Raw genomic sequence first — 25,993 nt, forward strand, 5'->3', positions numbered from 1 at the left:
TTGCTTAAAACTCAGCAGACCTACGACCTCCTCTTTGTAGTTTCCCATTCATGGTTCAAGTAAAATATTCAAAGAACCTAAAATTTGCTGAGTTGTCTGTTTGTTTATCACTCTACAGTGAAACAATGACTAAACCAGTGTCATGTAGGTTGGAATGTTCATCAGGTCATGGCCATGCAGATGAGCAGGTAATTCGAACCAGTCCTCTAGAGGGCTGTGCTACAATTGCGGGCTCATCCGGGATGCAGCAGGCCCTAGCCGACCAGATTTAATCTGTGTGGGAGGCTGCTTCCGTGGCCGCAGTTGCTTTGGGTAGAAGTCATAGGGCCACAACAGACAAAAGCACCGTTCCAGAGATCTCAGAAAATGAGCATACTGAGAGAGAGAGAGATCAGAAGGTGGCTGGGAACTTTGGCACCAGGGCACCGGGCCTACCTGGTGGAAACTGAAGCCTCAGAGGAGTTGGATCAATTCAGAGCACTGATAGAACGGCAGGAAGAGGTGACAGTGTGCTTTCAGTTGGAAGAAGTATGTCTGACTGAAGAAGTGACCACAAGGGTGTTCCAACTCAAAATGGAGAAAGACCAGATCAAGAAGTCGCCCTCAACAAAAAATCACGAGAAGGGTCCTGTACCTTTTGGAACTGACTCGCAAGGGGCCAGTGCTCCTCTTCCCTCGTTCTACAAGGATTGAGTCTATTAGTCAATAGCCTAGTGTAGAATGGATCTGGGAATGCTAATCAGAGTTACTGAAGACTTTGATTTTTCTCAGAGCAATTGCCAACCCCCGTGGGAGAAGATGAGTTTGAAACATGGATGAACCATGCTTTACAGGCCATGGAAGAGTGGAGTGTTCCAGAGACTGTAAAAGGACAGTGGCTTAGCGAGAGCCTTTGAGGTTCTGTAGCTGATGTGATCCGTAATCTGAGGATGGGTAAGAAGGCTTGAATTGCTATGGAGTACATAGATGCCTTGTATGCTGTCTTCGGAAGAGTTGAAACTACTGCTGACTTGATTTATAAATTCAACCACACACACCAACAGAGGGGAGAGAGTCTATCGGAATACATCTCCCGAGTGGACAGGATGCTGCATCAAATCATCCTTAAGAGGGGCATTGACTCTAAAAATGTTGACCAGGGCCATCTGGATTGAGTTCTGCATGGGGCCCAGACCAATCATCCCATTGTGCTAAAGTTTTTGCTGAAAGAACTTAGGTGGTACTCACCTACCCTAAACTGATAAGGGAGGTATGAGAGAAAGAGGCTCTTTTGGAAGAGAAAAGCCAAAGATCAAGAGAATTGAACACTGCTGCTGGGAACCATGAGAAAGCAGTGGCCCGAGCCATCCATGCTTAGATGCAATTCTCCGATGAGGATAGTGGAATTGAGTCTGAACCAAAGGTATCAGCTCTTCCTAAAGTCCATAAGCCAGTAGCAGAACTCGAGCCAACTGAACTGATGACTCAGGTAGCTCAAGCTCAAACTCACATGTAACATGCTCTGAGAAAAGAGATGTTATGGATGTGGAGAGGCTGGTAATTTCTGAGCTTAATGCTAGAAATCGGGCATTAGTCCTAAACTACTCACCAAAGTCCAAAGAGCCTTACAAAAATTGCTTTTCCCAAAGCCGGTGGGAAACGCCAAGGAAACTCACTGAGGGAGCTAGTTGAGAGTCCCAAGGGAAAACTGCACTCCAAAGATAAGAAAAGAGACAAGAAAAGTGACAAGAGAAGAGACAAAGAGAAAGCCTCCAGTCCTCTAATATTTGGTTACCTAAACGGGTCACAGAAAAACAGTCCCCAGAGAATGGAAGACGGGGACAGGAAATCAATGAACACCTTGGTAACCGAGTAGTTAAATCAACGTCACCACCCTCAAAAGGGATGGCTAGGACACAAACCATAGAGTCATCTGTAAGAAACCTACCCAAGAATTAAGAATTTAGTGGGGCCCTCCCCCATAGTGTCGATACAAGTAGGGGGCATATATACACAAGCATTGCTGGATACTGAAGCCCAGGTGACACTGCTATAGCAAGACTTCTAACACAAGTACTTGGAAGAATATTCCCATGTGCAAACTTGACAAGCTAGAAATTTGGGGTATTGAGACCCAGAAGTGGCCATATGATGGTTACATACCCCTCAAAATAACCTTCGAATCTGCTCTAGCAGGAAAATCAGAAACCTTCGATACATTGGCTGTCGTATGTCCCTGACCGCCAAGAGCCGGCCAAAATTCCCTACTGATAGGCACTAACACCTTGGTAAGGCTACTCACTCCCCTGGCCTTGGATGGCGCTTCTGTTGGGAAGATTCCTCCCCAGTTGAAACAGGCATTCCAGAGGCTGTTGCAAGAAAGGAAGGCACCGGCAGTGTAAGTGGGAAGATTGTAGTGACTGGATACCCAAGACAGGGTGTTACAGTCTGGAGAAAGGGCCTGTCTAAAAGCGACGGTCAAGCTGTCCTGGGAGCAGCCGGGCCCATATGTTGTGGTAGAAGCTGATCCAGCCGAAGAGGAGGTTGGGATAGAATTGGTCCCGGAAATTGTCCCCACTCGAGCATTGCTAAGAAGCAGAGGGCAATAGCAGGGAATGGGTTTGCTCAGAAAGGAAATGGAGGAAGAACCACTGCCCACTGCTCAAATCTTTCACCTTCCTGGGAAGAGAGGATTAAAGCTCAGATAGCTCAATGGGAGAAGATGTTCTTTAAGAATGACTTTGATGTGGGTTGTGCCAAGAGTGCTCAACATTGGATTCAACTGACTGAAGTGAACCATTCCAAGAGGGAGCAAGGCTTTGACCTGGAGGACCTTAGAGAGCAACTGGCTGAGTGTTAGGGCTGGTTCAGCCCTTCCTTCTCTGAGCTGGCCTCTCAGCTGTCAGCTAATTTCCAGCTCTCATCTCTCTCCATTAGGGATGAGCCGAACACCCCCCGGTTCGGTTCGCACCAGAACTTTCGAACGGACCCCAAATTCGAACGAACGTTAGAACCCCATTGAAGTCTATGGGACTCGAACGTTCGAAATGAAAAGTGCTAATTTTAACGGCTAATATGCAAGATACTGTCCTAAAAAGGGTTTGGGGACCTGGCTCCTGCCCCAGGGGACATGGGTCAATGCCTAAAATGTTTTTAAAAATGGCCGTTTTGGCGGGAGCACTGATTTTAATGACGATTAAAGTGAAAAAAAAGTGAAATATTCCTTTAAATATGGTGCATGGGGGGTGTCTGTAGTATGCCTGTGAAGTGCCACGTGTTTCCCGTGTTTAGAACAGTCCCTGCACAAAATGACATTAAACGGAAATAACACCATTTAAAACTGCTTGCGGTTTTAATGTTATATCTGGTTCCTGCAATATGGTTGAAAATCATTGAGAAAAATGGCATGGGTAGCCCTCCCTGCCCATTACCAGCCTATTTGGGTCTTGTACGCATATTAAGGGGAACCCTGTACCCATATTAAAAAAAGGAAATGCGTGTGGCCCCCAGGCCCTATATACTCAGAACAGCAGTATACAGGCGGTGCAAACAAGACAGGGACTGTGCAGGTTTGTTGTGTTAAGTTGAATCTGTTTGTAATTTTCAACTGGTACATTTTTAAAGTGTAGCTCCAGTCCAAAAAACAATTTTTAAGCTTTTTGGAAAACATAGGGAAGGGTTATCACCCCTGTATAATTTGTTTTGTCGTCCATCTTTTTTCATCTCACTTGCTGTTGTCTCCTTCCGTTTGCAAGTAGGAGATGTTTGTAAGTTGGATGTTTGAAAGTAGGGGCCTGCCCTATATGCTCTGCAGAAATAGCGGAACAAGGTGTTGGTTTTGCCACAACATTGTAAGCCCTCAAAGTGACTCTTGGTGGGCGCTGGAGCGCCCTGCGGTGAACGATTATATCAAGAATTGTAATTACATGCCATTGTTGAACAGTGGTAGAAAAATTGACCTTTGGTGGTTGTGGTGCTGGTGCCACAACACTATAAGTCCTCACCGTTACTCTGGGTGGGCACAGGAAGGGGCCCTCCTGTGAAATATTATATCAAGAATTGTAATTACATGTCCCTGTTAAACAGGGGCAGAAAAATTTGGCCTTAGGCACTGCTGCTGGTGCCACCACACTGCAACCTCTGCCATATACTCTAGTTTTATTGCAGGAATTAGCCCTGCTGCAAAGCATTGCATCAAAAATTCTACTTAAACGCCCCTGTTAAACAGGGGCAGAAAAATTGGGCCTTAGGCACTGCTGCTGGTGCCACCACACTGCAACCTCTTCCATATACTCTAGTTTTATTGCAGGAATTAGCCCTGCTGCAAAGCATTGCATCAAAAATTCTACTTAAACGCCCCTGTTAAACAGGGGCAGAAAAATTGGGCCTTAGGCACTGGTGCTGGTGCCACCACACTGCAACCTCTCCCATATACTCTTGTTTGATTGCAGGAATTAGCCCTGCTGCAAAGCATTGCATCAAAAATTGTACTTAAATGCCCCTGTTAAACAGGGGCAGAAAAATTGGGCTGATGGCAACAACCAGAACTGTTCTTCCAACATATCAGCGGAGGAGGAAGAGGATAGACAATCAACATAACAGGACAGTCACTCAGCATCAGCATAGGCAGTCTTGAAGGGATGTGGTATTTCAAAAAAAATTATTCGGTTACATCAGCTTCAGGTGCTTGGTAGCTGTGGGTGATCCAAGACTGATTCATCTTGATGAAGGTCAGTCGATCAACTGATTCGGTGGACAGGCGCACTTTGTGATCGGTAACAAAGCCACCAGCAGCACTGAAGGTGCGTTCCGAAAGAACGCTGGATGCAGGACAGGCCAGTAGCTCAATTGCATACTGTGCAAGCTCTGGCCAGTGATCAATCCTCAAGACCCAGTAAGCCAGAGGATTTTCGGTGGGAAAGGTGTCCAAGTCTGACCTTGCCCCTAGGTATTCCTGCACCATGTAACTCAGACGCTGGCGATGGGTGCTGGAACCGATCATACCTTGGGGCTGCGGACTAAAAAATTGTCTGAAAGCATCAGTCAGACGGCCACCTTCTCCACCGCTCCTTCTGACCGATGCCTCAGCAACACGTTGTCCAGGACCAGGAGTTTGTAACAGACCTTTCTGCAAGGCCTCCTGGAGATGTCTCATCCTCTGCTCCCTCTGCGATGGCAAGATAAGGTCGGCAACCTTACCCTTGTACCGTGGATCAAGGAGAGTGGCCAGCCAGTAATGGTCCCTCTCCTTGATCCGAAGAATACGAGGATCCTTCCGCAGGCTTTGCAGGATCAGGGAGGCCATGCAGCGTAGGTTAGCTGAGGCATTCCGTCCGGAGTCCTCTGGGTCACTAAGGACAACATGATCCGCAGCTACCTCCTCCCAGCCACGTACAAGTCCACGTGTTTCTTGGGACTGTAAATCATCCCTACAAGACTGCTGCTGCTGCTGCTGATGCTGATGCTGAGTGCCAGCCTCCACCTCCATGCTGACACAATCATCCTCCTCCTCCTCTTCCTCCTCCTCATCCTCTTCCTGTGTGATGGGTGGCACAGCAGGAACACTGTCTGGATAAAGGGGGCCTTGAGAGGCAAGGAAGTCCTCCTCTTCCTGCCTCTGTTCTGCCTCAAGTGCCCTGTCCATTATTCCACGCAGCGTATGCTCCAAGAGGTGGACAAGAGGTACAGTGTCACTGATGCATGCACTGTCACTGCTCACCATCCTTGTGGCCTCCTCAAACGGTGACAGGACAGTACATGCATCCCTGATCATGCCCCACTGGCGTGGTGAGAAAAAACCAAGCTCCCCTGACCCTGTCCTGGTGCCGTAGTCGCACAGGTACTCATTGATGGCCCTCTGCTGCGTGTGCAGCCGCTGCAGCATGGCCAATGTTGAGTTCCATCTGGTGGGCATGTCACATATAAGGCGGTTCTTGGGCAGGTTCAACTCCTTTTGGAGCTCAGCCAGCCGAGCACAGGCATTAAATGATCGGCGGAAATGCACACAGACTTTCCTGGCCTGCTTCAGGACATCCTGTAAGCCGGGGTACCTGCCCAAGAACCGCTGCACCACCAGGTTAAGGACGTGAGCTACACAGGGCACATGGGTCAGTTGTCCCTGTCGGAGGGCGGAGAGGAGGTTGGTGCCATTGTCGCAAACCACCATTCCTGGCTTAAGCTGGCGTGGCGTCTACCACCTCTCGGCCTGCCCCTGCAGAGCTGACAAAACATCCGCCCCAGTGTGGCTCCTGTCCCCCAAACAAACCAGCGCAAGCACGGCATGGCATCGTGTTGCCTGCGTACTTGCGTAGCCCCTGGAACGCCTACGGAGCACCGCTGGTTCTGAGGACAGAGCACTGGAAGAGGCCATGGAGGAAGAAGAAGAGGAGGGGGTGGAGGAGAGAGGTGTGTCACAACCAATAGTAGCATTTTGGAGGCGTGGTGGCGGAACAACCTCCAACACTACTGCACCTTGTCCTGCATCCTTCCCAGCTGCCAGAAGAGTGACCCAATGGGCCGTGAAAGACAGGTAACGTCCCTGTCCATGCCTGCTGGACCATGAGTCAGCGGTAATATGCACCTTACCGCTGACCGCCCTGTCCAGCGAGGCAAGGACATTGCCTTCCACATGCCGGTAGAGAGCCAGAATCGCCTTCCGTGAGAAAAAGTGGCGTTTGGGGACCTGCCACTGAGGAACCGCACATTGTACAAACTCACGGAAGGGGGCCGAGTCTACCAACTGAAAAGGCAGCAGTTGAAGTGCTAGCAATTTAGCCAAGCTAGCATTCAACCGCTGGGCATGTGGATGGCTGGGAGTGAACTTCTTCCGCCGGTCCAGCAGCTGGGGCAGGGACATTTGCCTGCTATAATCGGACGTAGGTGTACCGCTAGCAGAGTTCCCGGAAGCACTTGGCTGTGACACACCTAATTCTACACCTTCATTCCTCTCAGAGCAGGTTTCAGAGAGGACTGAAGGTCTAGTGGGGTTGGAGATGCCAGCTGATGAGGAGCAAGGAGAGGTCCGCTTTGTTCTTTGGTGTGGGTCTTTGAGGTACGCTTGCCAACGAGCTGCATGGCAGGTCAACATATGTCTGGTCAAGCATGTGGTGCCCAAGCGGCTGATGTTTTGGCCACGTGAGATACGCTTGAGTCATATGTTGCAAATAGCAGCGGTGAGATCTGATGCACTCGTCTCAAAAAAGGCCCACACCAAAGAACTTTTAGAATAACGCGCAGAGGCAGCGCTCTGCACAGGCGGAGCTCTGCGGTGTGATTCAGTCGGTGTGCTGCCCCTAAGCTGGCCCCCGGAGGGCATCCTGCCTCGTTGGACATGTGCCTCCTCCTCCTCCTCCTCCCTCCTTCCAGGCACCCACGTGGAGTCAGTGCCCTCATCATCCTCTCCCTCTTCATCGCTGTAGCAAACCTGGCAGTATGCTGCAGCTTGTGGAACATGACTGCCAGATTGCTGTCCTTCTTGAGCATCCCCTCTCTCTGCGCTCACGCTACTGCCTTCCTCTAGCTGAGTGTCATCATCAGAGCCCACAAAACACTGGGCATCCTCCTGGAGCATGTACCCAACACTGTGCTCAAAGAGTTCAGGAGACTCCTCAGGAGGACGTGGTGGGTCTAGGGAAGGAGTCACTGATGATGACATTGAGAGGAGGGAAGACGATGCGTTGGCAGCTGCTTTGCTACTACCCTGAGACTGGGTGAGAGAGGATGAGGAGGATGAAGAGGGCTTGGTCATCCACTCTACCAAGTCGTTGGCATGTTGTGGTTCAACATGTCCAGCTGCCGAAAAGAAGGACAAGCATGTCCCATGGCCACGTGCTGATGACAATGCACCGCGTCCATGACCAGCACTGTTGTCTCTGGACACAGAGCCTGCTTGCCCTCTTTTATCGGCTCGCGCCTGTCTGCCTCTCCTTGCTGGCCTTCCAGACATGGTAATGGCCTGAAGGGAGTTGGGTAAAACAGCAGTTGGGTAGTGTATATTGTGCTGGAGGCACACAACACCCACTAACTCCTGCAGATGCCTTTATTATAGAACACCAGAGATAAAGGGGTATATACAGATGTATACTGTGCTGTGCTGGAGGCACACACAACTTCCAATAACTCCTGCAGATGGCAAGTGGGCTCAAATAGAGAACAGCTATGTAGGTGGATATAGCGGTATGTACTGGGTACAGAGCACGCAGACAGCACGCACTAACTAACTAGCACGCATCTCCTAACACTACTGACTGCAAGCTCTATTATTAAAGATAGATCACTAGCTATATAGGTGAGGTGAATATAGCGGTCAGGGCACGCAGACAATAACCACTACACAACAGCAAGATAGAAAATCGGCCGAAAACGATCGGTGTGTACTGTGTTGAAGGTACACAGAACACCCACTGCTTCAGACGCCAACACACTACACGAGGCCGCCGCGATGGCGGCCTTATATAGTGTGGGGCGTGCACTACACAGCCTGAGCTATGATTGGCCACAGGCATCCTGCCTGTGGCCAATCATGGCTATCCTCCCTGCTGGCGCTGCGATTGGCCAAGCATGCGGGGTCACAGTGCATGCTTGGCCAATCATGAGCCAGCAATGCACTGCGCCATCGCAGTGCATTGTGGGCCGTGAGCGCCACACGAATTTGACGCGAACGGACCAAAATGTTCGGACTTCGCCGAACGGACGAACAGCCAATGTTCGAGTCGAACGTACGTTCGACTCGAACACGAAGCTCATCCCTACTCTCCATAGTTAACCAGCTGTTGTGGATCTGTTTGTCAGTCCTGCCTACTTAAAAATCTCCAGCTCACTTCATTCCTGCCTTCGCCTTGGTTACATCACTAGAAACCATCTCCTGAGTTTCTGTTTAAAGACTGGCTTTGCTGACATCCCTTCTGGCTCCTTATCCTGCTTGCTGTTCCTCTACTTGGATTCTTGACTTCTGACCTGGCTGATTACCTGATCTGGCTACTGAACTCTGGCTTGGCTGACTACCCGATCCGGTTACTGGGCTCTGGCTATGCTTTGACTACTCTTACTCTATTTACCTTTTTATTTTTATTAATAAACAAGTGTGATTTTACTGTACTTCTGTCTCGGTCTGGTTCATGGTTTCTGACAGTAGGCAAAGGCCATGAATTCAGAAGATACAGTCAATCCACTTGTTGGTAATATTTTTCCATATTGGATGAGCAAGATCACCGCATGGATCAGTTTGCCATGATGTTACACGGCCCACCTGGAATCCCCCACTGTAGCTGCTCCTGAGTTGCAGGCTGCCCCTGCTGCTGCGCCAGTCTCTGTGCAGACACCTGCCCTAGAGTATTACCTCTATAAGTGTTATGTCTGGTTCCGCTCCGATTCCCCAGCAATTTGGGGGTGATCTAGTTCAATGCAGAGGGTTTCTCAACCAGGTTGAGATTTACTTTGAGATGCTGCCCCAGGTGTTTCCCACGGACAGAAGCAAAGTAGGTTTCATGATATCTTTTCTTTCTGAGAGAGCCTTGGCCTGGGCAAACCCTCTATGGGAGATGCAAAAAACCTGTTGTCTTGCATTACCCTGACTTTGTGGCCTCCTTTAAAAGAGTATTTTACATTCCTGCGCGCTCTGCTTCTGCTGCCAAGGGCCTCATGCCCATCAAACAGAGTACAAGAACTGTTGCCGACTATGCCATTGAGTTCCGTACTCTGGCAGCAGAGATTGCTTGGAACAGTGAGGCCCTCGTGGCTGTCATAAGATGCGCACGGGTAAAGCGCTCTGGTGCACAGCTGTGTGCAATAGGAATAAGCTAAAGCACACAAGCACACACTCACAGGGTGTGACCCCTCGCTGACCTATAAAGGAAGTGAGGTCATCCAAACACACTGCTGGTTCGTCTTCAGCTTCCTGTGATTCCCACGTCTGTTCCTGTGATCTGTATTACCCGTTGTGACCCGGATTGCCTCATCGACCTCGCTGATCTTCTCCTGACCCGACCTCTGGCTAGACCTTGGACTCCCGCTTTCTGAACATGTTTGACCCTCAGCCTGCATCTGGACTTACCTGCTATCTCCTGTGTTCGACCCCTGGCTTGTCTTGGATTATCCTTCTGTCTCAGCGTTCCTGGTACTTGCTGGTACTTGTTGTCTTCTGATCTGGACTGTGTTTGACCCCTGGCCTGCCTCCTAGATTCTGCCTTTGCCTTACGGACTTGCTACCATTGCTTCTGAACCTTCCCACGGGACATCACCTTTCAACTCCTCTCAAGCTACCTGCTGATCTACTAGCAAGTGACTGTCCTAATAGTAGCTTGTGCCTCTTGGTGCAACCACCCTCTGTGCCACCTTCAGGGGTGGTCTGCGCCGAGTCGCAACAGCGACCTCTCTCGGCATCTTGGCCTCAGTGAGTACATTTATATGATAGTGGCCAGATTCAGAGAAAGTCTTTCTTTTAAGGAGCGCTTGCGGAAGCCTCCTGCATGTTTGCTTGTCCTAGCCATCCAGGGAATGCCCGAACCTTGAGGTCCTGTCATGGACAGACCTTAGGTGGCGTTGTTTCGTCCCCAGTTATCCAGAAGGATAAGCCCCAGGTTTTGGTCACCCTTTCTTGGGCTGAGTCGTCCATCTAGTCCCTCCTGTATTGATTTGTATTGTAAGTGTACGATCTGCCCTCATGTTGTAAAGCGCTGTGCAAACTGTTGGCTCTATATAAATCCTGTATAATAATAATAATAATCGAGATACAGGCTCTAATCGACTCTGGGGCTGCAGGCCTGTTCATTGATGCTGCCTTGTATCGCAGCACTCTATTCCGCTGCATGACACTCCACTTGCCCATGAGGCTCTTGACAGGAGACCTCTACAGCCTGCCCATGTGACTCATGAGATGGTTCCGTTGTCCATGGCCATAGGGCAGGCATGTCCAAAGTCCGGCCCGCGGTCCGGTTTTGAATGGCCCGCCTGCTCTTTCTCAATTTATTGTGCCATGTTAGCAGGGCTGTCAGATCAGCCGATCCCCGGCACGGTGAGAAGCTCCGTGAGCTTCAAAAGTGAAAGTAAAGTGCAGAGGATTGTGCTGTGCTCTCTGCTTCCCCCTACAGTGCAGTACCCAGCTGAATGAGGAAGCTGCAAAGGTACTGTACTACAAGCTAGATTCGTGTTAAAAAGGCCTTTATTCATGTGTGTGTGTATGTATGTATGTGTATGCATGTGTCTGTATTTGTGTGCATGTATGTCTGTATGTGTGTGTGTATGTGCACATGTGTCTGTATGTGTGTGTGCACATGTGTCTGTATGTGTGTGTGCACATGTGTCTGTATGTGTGTGAGTGCACATGTGTCTGCGTGAGTGCACGTGTCTGTGTGAGTGCACATGTGTCTGTATGTGTGTGTGTGCACATGTGTCTGTATGTGTGTGTGTGTGTGTGTGCACGTGTCTGTGTGCGCACATGTGTCTGTGTGTGTGCACATGTGTCTGTATGTGTGTGTGCACATGTGTCTGTATGTGTGTGTGCACATGTGTGTGTGTGTGTGTGTGTGTGTGTGCACATGTCTGTATGTGTATGTGTGTGTGTGCGCACATGTGTCTGTATGTGTGTGCGCACATGTGTCTGTACATGTGTGTGCGCACATGTGTCTGTATGTGTGTGTGTGTGCGCACATGTGTCTGTATGTGTGTGTGTGCACATGTGTCTGTATGTGTGTGTGCACATGTGTCTGTATGTGTGTGTGTGCACATGTGTCTGTATGTGTGTGTGTGTGTGTGTGTGTGTGTGCACATGTGTCTGTATGTGTGTGTGTGTGTGTGTGTGTGTGTGTGCACATGTGTCTGTATGTGTGTGTGCGCGTGTGCGCACATGTGTCTGTGTGTGTGTTTTTTTTTTTTTCTTTATTGCACTGCACCAAAAGCACCCTACATTTTCCAATGTGTGGGGTACCATTAAGAATTAACGGTGCCCCCTAAAGTGCAGAGCATTCGTCTGTGTGTTGGGAACGAGTGCGACAAAGGCAAGAGAATTCTTGTTGGGCTGTGTATTAGTGCTCGGATGGACACACTTAAGCCCCGTACACACGAGAGGACTTATGTCCGACAGACTTCCGAAGGAGTTCTGCCGGAGTTCCGACAGAGTTCTGACGGACTTTTCGACTGAGCGGACTTGGCCACACACAATCACACCAAACTCCGACGGATTCGAACGTGATGACGTACGACTGGACTCGAATAAGGAAGTTCATAGCCAGTAGCCAATAGCTGCCCTAGCCTCGGTTTTAGTCCGTCGGAATAGCATACACACGAGCGAATTTTTCGGAGGGACCGGGTCCGGCGGAGTTCCGTCGGAAAAATTTGAAGCATGTTCCATTTTCTAAAGTCCGTCAGACTTTTGCGAATCAAAAGTCCGTTGCAGCCCACACACGATCGAATAGTCTGACGGAATCATTCCGTCGGACTTTGGCTGTTGAAAAGTCCGTTCGTGTGTACGCGGCATTAGACCGAATTTTCAATGGTTCAAAGAATGTCAGGCAAAATGGTCGGCCCTCAGGCATGTTCACTTCATCAAATCCGGCCCACTTTGAAAAAAGTTTGGACACCCCTGCCATAGGGGCTCTTCACCATGAGATAATCCAATTCCAAGTTATTTCCTCACCTAGATTTCCGCTGATTAATGGTTATCCTTGGTTACAGAGGCACAACCCCTCTTTTGATTGGGTCTGTGCTGAGGTTCTCTCCTGGTCACCACAATGCAGTGAGACATGCTTCCAGAAGGTAGCCAAGGTCCTGTGCACCTCTTCACTCTTCTCCCTGCCTGAGAAGTACCGCAATTTTAGCTATGTCTTTGACGAAGCTCAAGTCAGTAGTTTGCCTCTACACCGGCCTTATGATTGTACAATTGACTTTCAACCTTGTGCCATACCCTCTCGTGGCCGGCTTTACCCTTTGCCAGTCTTGGAGGATAAGGCCATGGAGGAGTATGTTGCAGACGCACTTTCTCTAGGTTTCATCCACAAATCCTCATCTCCTGCTGGTGCTGGTATCTTCTTTGTGAATAAACTGAGACCTTGTATTGATTATAGGAGTCTCAGTCGTTACACGATTAAGAATGCCTACCCAATCCCGTTAATTACAGAGTTATTTGACCGCCTCAAGGGAGCAATGGTTTTCACAATGCTTGTTTTGAGTGGGGCATACAATCTTGTCCAGATTAAGGAGGGCGATGAGTGGAAAACTGCATTTAATACCAGAAAAGGCCATTATGAGTACCTCGTAATGCCTTTTGGCCTTTGTAACGCTCCAGCAGTTTTCCAGGAATTTATTAACGATGTCCTCCGAGATTTGTTGCAGTTATGTGTGGTGGTTTATTTTGATAATATCCTCATATTTTCCAAGTCCCTGGAGAGCCACTACACAGATGTCTGTCATGTGCTTCAGAAACTAAGAGAAAACAATCTTTATTGTAAACTGGAGAAGTGCGAGTTCCATCGTGAACAGGTTAAATTCCTGGGCTATGTCATTTCTACTGCTGTTTTTTTCGATGGACCCAGAGAAACTTTCAGCAGTCCTACAGTGGCCCCAACCCATGGGTTTACAACCTCTGCAGTGTTTCCTGGACTTTACCAACTATTATCGGAAGTTTATTCATAACTTCTCGTCTCTGGTCAAGTCCCTGACTCATATGACCAGAAAGGACGGTAAACCACAGAGTTGGTCTTCGGAGTCCATTAGGCCTTTGAGAGGCTCAAGGCTGCCTTTGTTTCTGTTCCTGTGTTGGCACATCTTGATCCTATGTTGCCTTTTATCTTAGAAGTTGATGCTTCTGAGACTGGAGTTGGCACCCTTCACTCTCAATGTCCTAACTCTGAGAGCGCTATGCATCCGTGTGGCTACTTTTCCAAGAAATTATCACCTGCTGAGTGCAATTACAAGATTGGTGACAGAGAGCTGTTGGTGATTATTTTAGCCCTGAAAGAATGGAGACATCTCCTTGAAGGTACCACTTTGCCGCTTCTCATTCTTACTGACCATAAGAATCTCACATTCTTGTCTGAGGATAAGTGCCTCTCTCTCAGAAGGGCGCGATGGGCTCTTTTCTTGTCGAGTTTTAATTACATTATCTCATTCTTACCCAGTACTAAGAATGTAAGGGCTGGCACCGTGTCACGACAGTTTTCCTCCACTTCCAGTTAGTTCCAGTTCCTGTGACTCCTCCTGATCGTATTCTGGCTACAGTTCGCACCAGTCTTTCTTCTCCTTTGGGTGACAAAATTCTTGCTGCTCAGGTCCATGCTCCTCCCAAAAAAACTTGTTGGCTGCTGCTTTGTCCCAGAGAGTCTCCGTACTGCCATGCTCCAGACTTACCATTCTCCCAAGGCAGCTGGCCACCCTGGGAAGAATCAACTGGTTTGGGCCATTTCCCAACAATTCTGGTGGCCTAGACTACGAGCTGATGTAACTGCTTTCTTAGCTGGCTGTTCCGTGTGTGCTCAGTAAGACTCCACGACACCTTCCAGTGCGCCACCTATACCCATACCCAATGGAGAGAGGCCCTGGACACACCTGTCTATGGATTTCATTGTGGAGTTACCCAACTCCCAAGGCAACACTGTTATCCTTATGGTGGTTGATCAGTTCTCAAAGATGTCTAATTTATTCCACTTAAGAAGCTGCCCACTTCTAAGGAACTGGCTTCCATTTTTGCTTGGGAGATCTTTCGCTTACATGGTTACCCAAGGTGATTGTCTCGGACAGGGGTAGTCAGTTTGTCTCCCGGTTCTGGCGAGCCTTTTGTGCACAGTTGGGAATTCAGCTTGCTTTCTCCTCTGCATATCCCCCGCAGTCTAATGGGGCCACAGAACGAGCCAATCAGTCCTTCGAGCAGTTCCTGCATTGCTATACTTCTGACCATCACAATAACTGGTCAGACCTATTACCATGGGCTGAGTTTGCTCACAACAGTGCTTTGAATTCTGCTTCCCGATTGTCTCCATTTATGGCGAATTATGGTTTCCAACCTTCCATGTTGCCTGACTTGTTTGTTCCGCAGAGTATTCCTGCTCTAGAAGAGCATCTCTGTGGTCTTTGTTCCACTTGGGCACAAGTCCAGGAGGCTTTGCTTCACGCTAATGATAGGTACAGATTCCATTCTGACCACAGACCCCTGCCTGTGCCTTCCTACCAGGTTGGGGACAGGGTCTGGCTGTCATCTGGCAACCTCCGATTTCGTGTTCCCTCACTGAAGTTCGCACCTCGGTTTATTGGGCCTTTCCATATCCTTCCCAGGATTAACACAGTGGCTTACGCATTGGACCTTCCTCCTAGTATGCACATCTCAAATGTGTTTCTTGTCTCCTTATTGAAACCATTGGTCTGCAACCACTTTACCACCTCGGTGCCACGTCCTCACTATACAGGTTGAGAACCATGAGGAGTATGAGGTAGCATCCATTGTTGACTCCCATAGGTTCAGTGGGCGCCTACAGTACTTGGTGCATTGGAACGCTCCTGGGTCTCATCCTCGGATGTACATGCTCCTGTCCTCCTCTGTAATTTTCACTAGAAACCATCTCCTGTGTTCCTGTTTAAAGACTGGCTTTGCTGACATCACTTCTGGCTCCTTATCCTGTTTGCTGTTCCTCTACTTGGAACCCTGACTTCTGGCCTAGCTGATTACCTGATCTGGTTACTGAACTCTGGCTTGGCTGACTACCCGATCCGGTTACTGTACTCTGGCTATGCTTTGTCTAAGCCTACTCTATTTACCTTTTTATTTTTATTAATAAACAAGTGTGATTTTACTGTAATCCTGTCTTGGTCTGGTTCATGGTTTCTGCCACTGAGCTAAAGAAGTCAGGGGTCATTAAGGAGTAGGGATGAGCCCAGAACATTCGAACGGACCCCAAATTCGTACGAACGTTAGAACCCCATTGAAGTCTATGGGACTCGAACGTTCGAAATTAAAAGTGCTAATTTTAACGGCTAATATGCAAGACACTGTCCTAAAAAGGGTTTGGGGACCTGGCTCCTGCCCCAGGGGACATGGGTCAATGCCTAAAATATTTTTAAAAATGGCCGTTTTGGCGGGAGCACTGATTTTAATGACGATTAAAGTGGGAAAAAAGTCTGTAGTATGCCTGTGAAGTGCCACGTGTTTCCTGTGTTTAGAACAGTCCCTGCACAAAATGACATTTAACGGAAATAACGTCATTTAAAGCTGCTTGCGGTTTTAATGTTATATCTGGTTCCTGCAATATGGTTGAAAATCATTGAGAAAAATGGCATGGGTAGCCCTCCTGCCCATTAACAGCCCCTTTGGGTCTTGTACACATATTAAGGGGAACCCTGTACCCATATTAAAAAAAGGAAATGCGTGTGGCCCTCAGGCCCTATATACTCAGAACAGCAGTATACAGGCGGTGCAAACAAGACAGGGACTGTGTAGGTTTGTTGTGTTAAGTTGAATCTGTTTGTAATTTTCAACTGGTACATTTTTAAAGTGTAGCTCCAGTCAAAAAAACTATTTTTAAGCTTTTTGGAAAACATAGGGAAGGGTTATCACCCCTGTATAATTTGTTTTGTCGTCCATCTTTTTTCATCTCACTTGCTGTTGTCTCCTTCCGTTTGCAAGTAGGAGATGTTTGTAAGTTGGATGTTTGAAAGTAGGGGCCTGCCCTATATGCTCTGCAGAAATGGCGGAACAAGGTGTTGGTTTTGCCACAACATTGTAAACCCTCAAAGTGACTCTTGGTGGGCGCTGGAGCGCCCTGCTGTGAACGATTATATCAAGAATTGTAATTACATGCCATTGTTGAACAGTGGTAGAAAAATTGACCTTTGGTGGTTGTGGTGCTGGTGCCACAACACTATAAGTCCTCACCGTTACTCTGGGTGGGCACAGGAAGGGGCCCTCCTGTGAAATATTATATCAAGAATTGTAATTACATGTCCCTGTTAAACAGGGGCAGAAAAATTGGGCCTTAGGCACTGGTGCTGGTGCCACCACACTGCAACCTCACCCATATACTCTTGTTTTATTGCAGGAATTAGCCCTGCTGCAAAGCATTGCATCAAAAATTGTAATTAAACGTCCCTGTTAAATAGGGGCAGAAAAATTGGGCTGATGGCACTGGTGCTGGTGCCACGACACTGCAACCTCTCCCATATACTCTTGTTTTATTGCAGGAATTAGCCCTGCTGCAAAGCATTGCATCAAAAATTCTACTTAAACGCCCCTGTTAAACAGGGGCAGAAAAATTGGGCCTTAGGCACTGGTGCTGGTGCCACGACACTGCAACCTCTCCCATATACTCTTGTTTTATTGCAGGAATTAGCCCTGCTGCAAAGCATTGCATCAAAAATTGTACTTAAACGCCCCTGTTAAACAGGGGCAGAAAAATTGTGCCTTAGGCACTGGTGCTGGTGCCACGACACTGCAACCTCTCCCATATACTCTTGTTTTATTGCAGGAATTAGCCCTGCTGCAAAGCATTGCATCAAAAATTGTACTTAAACGCCCCTGTTAAACAGGGGCAGAAAAATTGGGCCTTTGGCACTGGTGCTGGTGCCACGACACTGCAACCTCTCCCATATACTCTTGTTTTATTGCAGGAATTAGCCCTGCTGCAAAGCATTGCATCAAAAATTGTAATTAAACACCCCTGTTAAACAGGGGCAGAAAAATTGGGCTGATGACATCACCCAGAACCAGAAATGTTCTTCCAACATATCCGCGGAGGAGGAAGAGGATAGACAATCAACATAACAGGACAGTCACTCAGCATCAGCATAGGCAGTCTTGAAGGGATGTGATATTTCAAAAAAAATTATTCTGTTACATCAGCTTCAGGTGCTTGGTAGCTGTGGGTTATCCAAGACTGATTCATCTTGATGAAGGTCAGTCGATCAACTGATTCGGTGGACAGGCGCACCCTGTGATCGGTAACAAAGCCACCAGCAGCATTGAAGGTGCGTTCCGAAAGAACGCTGGATGCAGGACAGGCCAGTAGCTCAATTGCATACTGTGCAAGCTCTAGCCAGTGATCCATCCTCAAGACCCAGTAAGCCAGAGGATTTTCGGTGGGAAAGGTGTCCAAGTCTGACCTTGCCCCTAGGTATTCCTGCACCATGTAAATCAGACGCTGGCGATGGTTGCTGGAACCGATCATACCTTGGGGCTGCGGACTAAAAAATTGTCTGAAAGCATCAGTCAGACGGCCACCTTCTCCACCGCTCCTTCTGACCGATGCCTCAGCAACACGTTGTCCAGGACCAGGAGTTTGTAACCTCCCAGTCTCTGGGAACGCGTTGCACAGACCTTTCTGCAAGGCTTCCTGGAGATGTCTCATCCTCTGCTCCCTCTGCGATGGCAAGAAAAGGTCGGCAACCTTACCCTTGTACCGTGGATCAAGGAGAGTGGCCAGCCAGTAATGGTCCCTCTCCTTGATCTGAAGAATACGAGGATCCTTCCGCAGGCTTTGCAGGATCAGGGAGGCCATGCAGCATAGGTTAGCTAAGGCATTCGGTCCGGAGTCCTCTGGGTCACTAAGGACAACTTGACCCGCAGCTACCTCCTCCCAGCCACGTACAAGTCCACGTGTTTCTTGGGACTGTAAATCATCCCTACAAGACTGCTGCTGCTGCTGCTGCTGCTGATGCTGAGTGCCAGCCTCCACCTCCATGCTGACACAATCATCCTCCTCCTCTTCCTCCTCATCCTCTTCCTGTGTGATGGGTGGCACAGCAGGAACACTGTCTGGATAAAGGGGGCCTTGAGAGGCAAGGGAGTCCTCCTCTTCCTGCCTCTGTTCTGCCTCAAGTGCCCTGTCCATTATTCCACGCAGCGTATGCTCCAAGAGGTGGACAAGAGGTACAGTGTCACTGATGCATGCACTGTCACTGCTCACCATCCCTGTGGCCTCCTCAAATGGTGACAGGACAGTGCATGCATCCCTGATCATGCCCCACTGGCGTGGTGAGAAAAAACCGAGCTCCCCTGACCCTGTCCTGGTGCCGTAGTCGCACAGGTACTCATTGATGGCCCTCTGCTGCGTGTGCAGCCGCTGCAGCATGGCCAACGTTGAGTTCCACCTGGTGGGCATGTCACATATAAGGCGGTTCTTAGGCAGGTTCAACTCCTTTTGGAGCTCAGCCAGCCGAGCACAGGCATTAAATGATCGGCGGAAATGCACACAGACTTTCCTGGCCTGCTTCAGGACATCCTGTAAGCCGGGGTACCTGCCCAAGAACCGCTGCACCACCAGGTTAAGGACGTGAGCTACACAGGGCACATGGGTCAGTTGTCCCTGTTGGAGGGCGGAGAGGAGGTTGGTGCCATTGTCACAAACCACCATTCCTGGCTTAAGCTGGCGTGGCGTCAACCACCTCTCGGCCTGCCCCTGCAGAGCTGACAAAACATCCGCCCCAGTGTGGCTCCTGTCCCCCAAACAAACCAGCGCAAGCACGGCATGGCATCGTTTTGCCTGCGTACTTGCGTAGCCCCTGGAATGCCTACGGAGCACCACTGGTTCTGAGGACAGAGCACTGGAAGAGGCCATGGAGGAAGAAGAAGAGGAGGGGGTGGAGGAGAGAGGTGTGTCACAACCAATAGTAACATTTTGGAGGCGTGGTAGCGGAACAACCTCCAACACTACTGCACCTTGTTCTGCATCCTTCCCAGCTGCCAGAAGAGTGACCCAATGGGCCGTGAAAGACAGGTAACGTCCCTGTCCATGCCTGCTGGACCATGAGTCAGCGGTAATATGCACCTTACTGCTGACCGCCCTGTCCAGCGAGGCAAGGACATTGCCTTCCACATGCCGGTAGAGAGCCGGAATCGCCTTCCGTGGCGTTTGGGGACCTGCCACTGAGGAACCGCACATTGTACAAACTCACGGAAGGAGGTCGAGTCTACCAACTGAAAAGGCAGCAGTTGAAGTGCTAGAAATTTAGCCAAGCTAGCATTCAACCTCTGGGCATGTGGATGGCTGGGAGTGAACTTCTTTCGCCGGTCCAGCAGCTGGGGCAGGGACATTTGCCTGCTATAATCGGACGTGGGTGTACTGCTAGCAGAGTGCCCGGAAGCACTTGGCTGTGACACACCTAATTCTACACCTTCATTCCTCTCAGAGCAGGTTTCAGAGAGGACTGAAGGTCTAGTGGGGTTGGAGATGCCAGCTGATGAGGAGCAAGGAGAGGTCCGCTTTGTTCTTTGGTGTGGGTCTTTGAGGTACGCTTGCCAATGAGCTGCATGGCAGGTCAACATATGTCTGGTCAAGCATGTGGTGCCCAAGCGGCTGATGTTTTGGCCACGCGAGATACGCTTGAGATATATGTTGCAAATAGCAGTGGTGCGATCTGATGCACTTGTCTCAAAAAAGGCCCACACCAAAGAACTTTTAGAATAAAGCGCAGAGGCAGCGCCCTGCACAGGCGGAGCTCTGCGGTGTGATTCAGTCGGTGTGCTGCCCCTAAGCTGGCCCCCAGAGGGCATCCTGCCTCGTTGGACATGTGCCTCCTCCTCTCTCCTACCAGGCACCCACGTGGAGTCAGTGCCCTCATCATCCCCTCCCTCTTCATTGCTGTAGCAAACCTGGCAATATGCTGCAGCTTGTGGAACATGACTGCCAGATTGCTGTCCTTCTTGAGCATCCCCTCTCTCTGCATTCACGCTACTGCCTTCCTCTAGCTGAGTGTCATCATCAGAGCCTACAAAACACTGGGCATCCCCCTGGAGCATGTACCCAACACTGTGCTCAAAGAGTTCAGGAGACTCCTCAGGAGGACGTGGTGGGTCTAGGGAAGGAGTCACTGATGATGACATTGAGACGAGGGAAGACGATGCGTTGGCAGCTGCTTTGCTAGTACCCTGAGACTGGGTGAGAGAGGATGAGGAGGATGAAGAGGGCTTGGTCATCCACTCTACCAAGTCATTGGCATGTTGCGGTTCAACATGTCCAGCAGCCGAAAACAAGGACAAGCGTGTCCCATGGCCACGTGCTGATGACAATGCACCGCGTCCACGACCAGCACTGTTGTCTCTGGACACAGAGCCTGCTTGCCCTCTTTTATCGGCTCGCGCCTGTCTGCCTCTCCTTGCTGGCCTTCCATCACATTATTTTCATCAATCATACATACTTTTAACATTTTGTTTTTAGATATGTTGTTTTCAACAATTGCCACACACTCCATATCTGATACTCTTCAACACTGCTGTATCTTTCTGGTTTTGCCTGATATCGCATCCATGTCTATGCCGCCTCAGTTCCCGGGGAGGGATCTTGCCCATGGCCCACCCTACGCCCACTGCCGCACACTGCACTTTCCATCCGGATTGGTGAGTCTGCCCTGGCCAACCATTTACACGCATTAAATCCCCATTAATTTATTTTTATTTATATGGTTAGTACATTATATTATTTTTTATTCTATTCCATAGGAATTTTTTGGTCGCATCAGCTCCTGATGAGTGGGGAGACACCCACGAAACGCGTCGAGCTTTTGAAATGATGTCCCAGCTATATCTTATACGGAACTATATTTTATTATGAATTTACTTTTTTAACTATATATTAAATTTATTTTTGTTTTACATCTAGTGGATGCATATCTATTATGTGGATGCACTTGCTGATGTCGGTTTTGCTGTCAAAGGCACTACCATGCCATACTACCCAATTATTTTATTTATTACTACTATGTGCTGCTATATGTGAATACTATATATCATGCTGCTACTGTACTTACGCCTATATACTTTATGAATTTGATCTTTATTATTTTTTATGATCTGTTACTGAACAATCAATAAAAAATAAAAAATTATTATTGTTTTTTTTAATATGGTTAAAATCTACCTCCATTATCCAAGTGCTTCATTTTAAAGTCCCAAACTTCCTCTATTACGTACCGATTACCGGGATGGAGGCACATACTTGTGCTTCATTTAAAGTCCCAAAATTCCCCTCCTTTTTTGCATATATATCGGGATGGAAGTACCTGGATATACGGGATTGATAGTGTTCCCCTATCTTCCCGGCGTGAGGTCCATTTATATGTTGCTGATGTCTTTAGATTTTTTATGTACCTACATACATTTATTCTATTCATGTTTATGTTGTACATTGACAGCATTACCGACACCGTATAAACGTCCCACCTGGATATTTAATTAATAGGGTCCAGTGCACACTCGCTGGCCGATTGCGGTTATTGTTATGTGTGGGGCGGTTGGGTATTTGGGTGTTGCTGGGGTCTTTTCTTCCTTGCGGGAACTGCGATGCGCCAGTTGGTCCTCCCTTCCTCCCCCTTCACATCTGATTGGGAGGTTCGGGTGGACTCTACTTTGCGCATCGGCGCCACACGTCCTACGTCGTGCAGGTGACGTCACCTTTGACGTCATCACACCGACGTTTAGTGTTTTCCGTCTCCGTGTCTCTATTGGGGGGATCTGGCGCGCCTGTCTCTGTTTTTTTTATCCAGGTTAGGTGTGGCTCCTCCCCCTATGTTTCACGCATGTGGCGTTGGCGGCATATTTAAACCCCACTTGGAGATAGCTATGTGTGCGGCGGGTCTCTGCATGGAGTCTGCACACACTGGCCGTCTTGCCTGCTGGTGTTGTTTTTTAGGAGCGATGTTTAGGTGAAAAATCTCTTTTCTCCTTCTACTCACACTTCATCTCTGTTCTGATTGCACTTTATTCTGTCTATGCTCATGGTTACTACTTTTTGTCTCAAGCTACTATACTAGCTTTTATAAACATCACCATTACTATCATTAAAGTTTACCTTCTATATTTTTTTTTTTTTTTTTTTTTTTCCATGCTGGTTGTGCAATCAGCATCAGCTGTTGATAGTTAAAGGGGCCTTTATTATCAGAGCCGCCCTGACTGGTGTCTGCAGACCTTATTGGCAGGACGCCGGCTGGACGGATCTCTCATCCTAATATCTTGTCTGCTGGTGTTTTAGGAGCGATGTTTAGGTGAAAAATCTCTTTTTTTCTCCTACTACTCACACCTTTTTTTTTGCTGACTGGTAATTCTGTCACTCTCCTTGTCTATCATGGTCTATGTACACCCCTTCATCAATTTTCTTCAATTTTTGTTAACCTGCACACTCATACTTTCTTTCACACTATTACATTATTTTTAATTTTGCACACCATTCACTGTTTACATTCATCTGCATATACGTACTACATAGTATATACTTGCCTTATGGCCAGCACTCTCTCTGTACCCTTTGAGGGTCACTATCAATTTCAAACTACTTTCGCATCACATTATTTTCATCAATCATACATACTTTTAACATTTTGTTTTTAGATATGTTGTTTTCAACAATTGCCACACACTCCATATCTGATACTCTTCAACACTGCTGTATCTTTCTGGTTTTGCCTGATATCGCATCCATGTCTATGCCGCCTCAGTTCCCGGGGAGGGATCTTGCCCATGGCCCACCCTACGCCCACTGCCGCACACTGCACTTTCCATCCGGATTGGTGAGTCTGCCCTGGCCAACCATTTACACGCATTAAATCCCCATTAATTTATTTTTATTTATATGGTTAGTACATTATATTATTTTTTATTCTATTCCATAGGAATTTTTTGGTCGCATCAGCTCCCGATGAGTGGGGAGACACCCACGAAACGCGTCGAGCTTTTGAAATGATGTCCCAGCTATATCTTATACGGAACTATATTTTATTATGAATTTACTTTTTTAACTATATATTAAATTTATTTTTGTTTTACATCTAGTGGATGCATATCTATTATGTGGATGCACTTGCTGATGTCGGTTTTGCTGTCAAAGGCACTACCATGCCATACTACCCAATTATTTTATTTATTACTACTATGTGCTGCTATATGTGAATACTATATATCATGCTGCTACTGTACTTACGCCTATATACTTTATGAATTTGATCTTTATTATTTTTTATGATCTGTTACTGAACAATCAATAAAAAATAAAAAATTATTATTGTTTTTTTTAATATGGTTAAAATCTACCTCCATTATCCAAGTGCTTCATTTTAAAGTCCCAAACTTCCTCTATTACGTACACACTACTGACTGCAAGCTCTATTATAAAAGATAGATCACTAGCTATATAGGTGAGGTGAATATAGCGGCGTATACTGCGGTCAGGGCACGCAGACAACAACCACTACAGAAGAGCAAGATCGAAAATCGTCCGATAACGATCGGTGTGTACTGTGTTGAAGGTACACAGAACACGCACTAACTGCTTCAGACGCCAACACACTACACAAGGCCGCCGCGCTGGCGGCCTTATAAAGTGTGGGGCGTGTACTACACAGACTGAGCTATGATTGGCCACAGGCATCCTGCCTGTGGCCAATCATGGCTCTCCTCGCTGCTGGCGCTGTGATTGGCCAAGCATGCGGGGTCACAGTGCATGCTTGGCCAATCATGAGCCAGCAATGCACTGCGATGACGCAGTGCATTGTGGGCCGTGAGCGCCACACGAATTTTGCGCGAACGGCCCATAACGTTCGGAATTCGCCGAACAGCCGATGTTCGCATCGAACGTATGTTCGGCTCGAGCACGAAGCTCATCCCTATTAAGGAGTCCAGAAGCCCTTATGCTTCTCTGATTTTGGTCGTAAGGAAGAAGAATGGGTCCCTTTTGGATGTGCATCGATTAACGGATTTTGAACCAAAGGACCACCCCAGGCCAATACACCACCCCTCGAATATATAAAAAGCCATACATTGCCTATCTGGGGCCAAATGGTTCAGTGTGTTGGATCTAAAGAGTGGGTACTACCAGATTCTCATGCACCCAGAAGATCGAGAGAAGACAGCTTTTATTATCAGACGAAATGCCACAGGGATTAACTGGGGCCCCTGTCACTTTCCGGCAGCTGATGGAGAACACTGTGGGTGATATGAACTTGGTAGAAGTATTGGTGAAATGGAAATGCCAGTTCTATCAGACTTCAGTCACATACCAGACATTATCAGACTTCAGTCACATACCTGGGGTGCATTGTGTCTACAGAGGGGATATCAACTGACCCTCAGAAGCTAGAGACAGTCACTTCTTGACCACGCCCCATTACTGTTATCAAATTCAGATTGTTCTAGGGTTTCTGCTCCTACTATAGAAGGTTTGTAAAGAACTTCTCACAGATTGCTTGGCCGTTGAATGAGCTGTTACAGAAACAGGTGGAAGGGGAACAGCAAAAACCCCAAGAAGCCTCAGGAGTCTATCCAGGAACAATGGACAGTTGTTGGACCCCCGCTAATGGCTGAAAAAAGGGTTAAAAGCACCCGCAAAGTGCTGCTGCATTTTGCCCCCACTTTGGTGGCGCTGCCCATTGATTTCAATGGGCAGGGGCGCTGTAGGAGCGGCATATACACCGCTCCTACAGCGCCCCAAAGATGCTGCTTGCAGGACTTTTTTTATCATCCTGTCAGTGCACCGCTCCAGTGTGAAAGTACTCGGCCTTTCACACTGGAGAGAGAGGAGAGACTCCTTTCAGGTGCTATTTTTAGTGCTATAGCGCCTGTAAAGTGCCTCAGTGTGAAAGCAGCATATAGCTGGTCATACATGGATAAAAAAGAAACGGTTACATTTCTAAAGACCTGTCAAACATGCATGCGATAACACCATAATTGTTTCCATAATTATCAACATATTATTGAGCGCTAACATAAACGGTGCATTTTTCGTAGCTAGGTTACCCGATCCGGAGTTACATTTTAACATGCACATGTAGATTTATTCAAAAACTGTTTTTGATTGATTCCACTGCTAATGTTTAGAAAATAGTTTGTTTAGGCTCAAAAAATCCAACACGACGGTTCTTTTTTTGCCATAAAACCTAGCATTTTGATAATCGAAATTAGCCCACCAGCGTTTCAAAAGTCAAATGATCTAGCATATCCAACACTTTTTTGAACGATTTTCTATCTATGTATGGCCAACCTAATCATACAAAATCCTTGACTTTGTGCAAGTGTATAAAGTGTATAAAATTTGAAAGTGTAAGAATTGATGCT

General features: G+C 47.9%; 1 long non-coding RNA gene across 1 annotated transcript; it reads left to right on the plus strand.

Moving 5' to 3' along the window:
* The first annotated feature begins 22,855 nt into the window (after positions 1-22,855).
* LOC143984319 (uncharacterized) lies at positions 22,856-23,934 on the plus strand. The gene is made up of 3 exons (XR_013274791.1): positions 22,856-22,932; positions 23,276-23,454; positions 23,557-23,934. It is a non-coding gene; the product is annotated as an uncharacterized LOC143984319 (long non-coding RNA).
* The last annotated feature ends 2,059 nt before the right edge of the window (positions 23,935-25,993 follow it).

The sequence above is a fragment of the Lithobates pipiens genome, unplaced genomic scaffold (assembly GCF_037356315.1).
Source record: "Lithobates pipiens isolate NorthernLeopardFrog02 unplaced genomic scaffold, aLitPip1_a1.2 Scaffold_16, whole genome shotgun sequence".
NCBI lineage: Eukaryota > Metazoa > Chordata > Amphibia > Anura > Ranidae > Lithobates > Lithobates pipiens.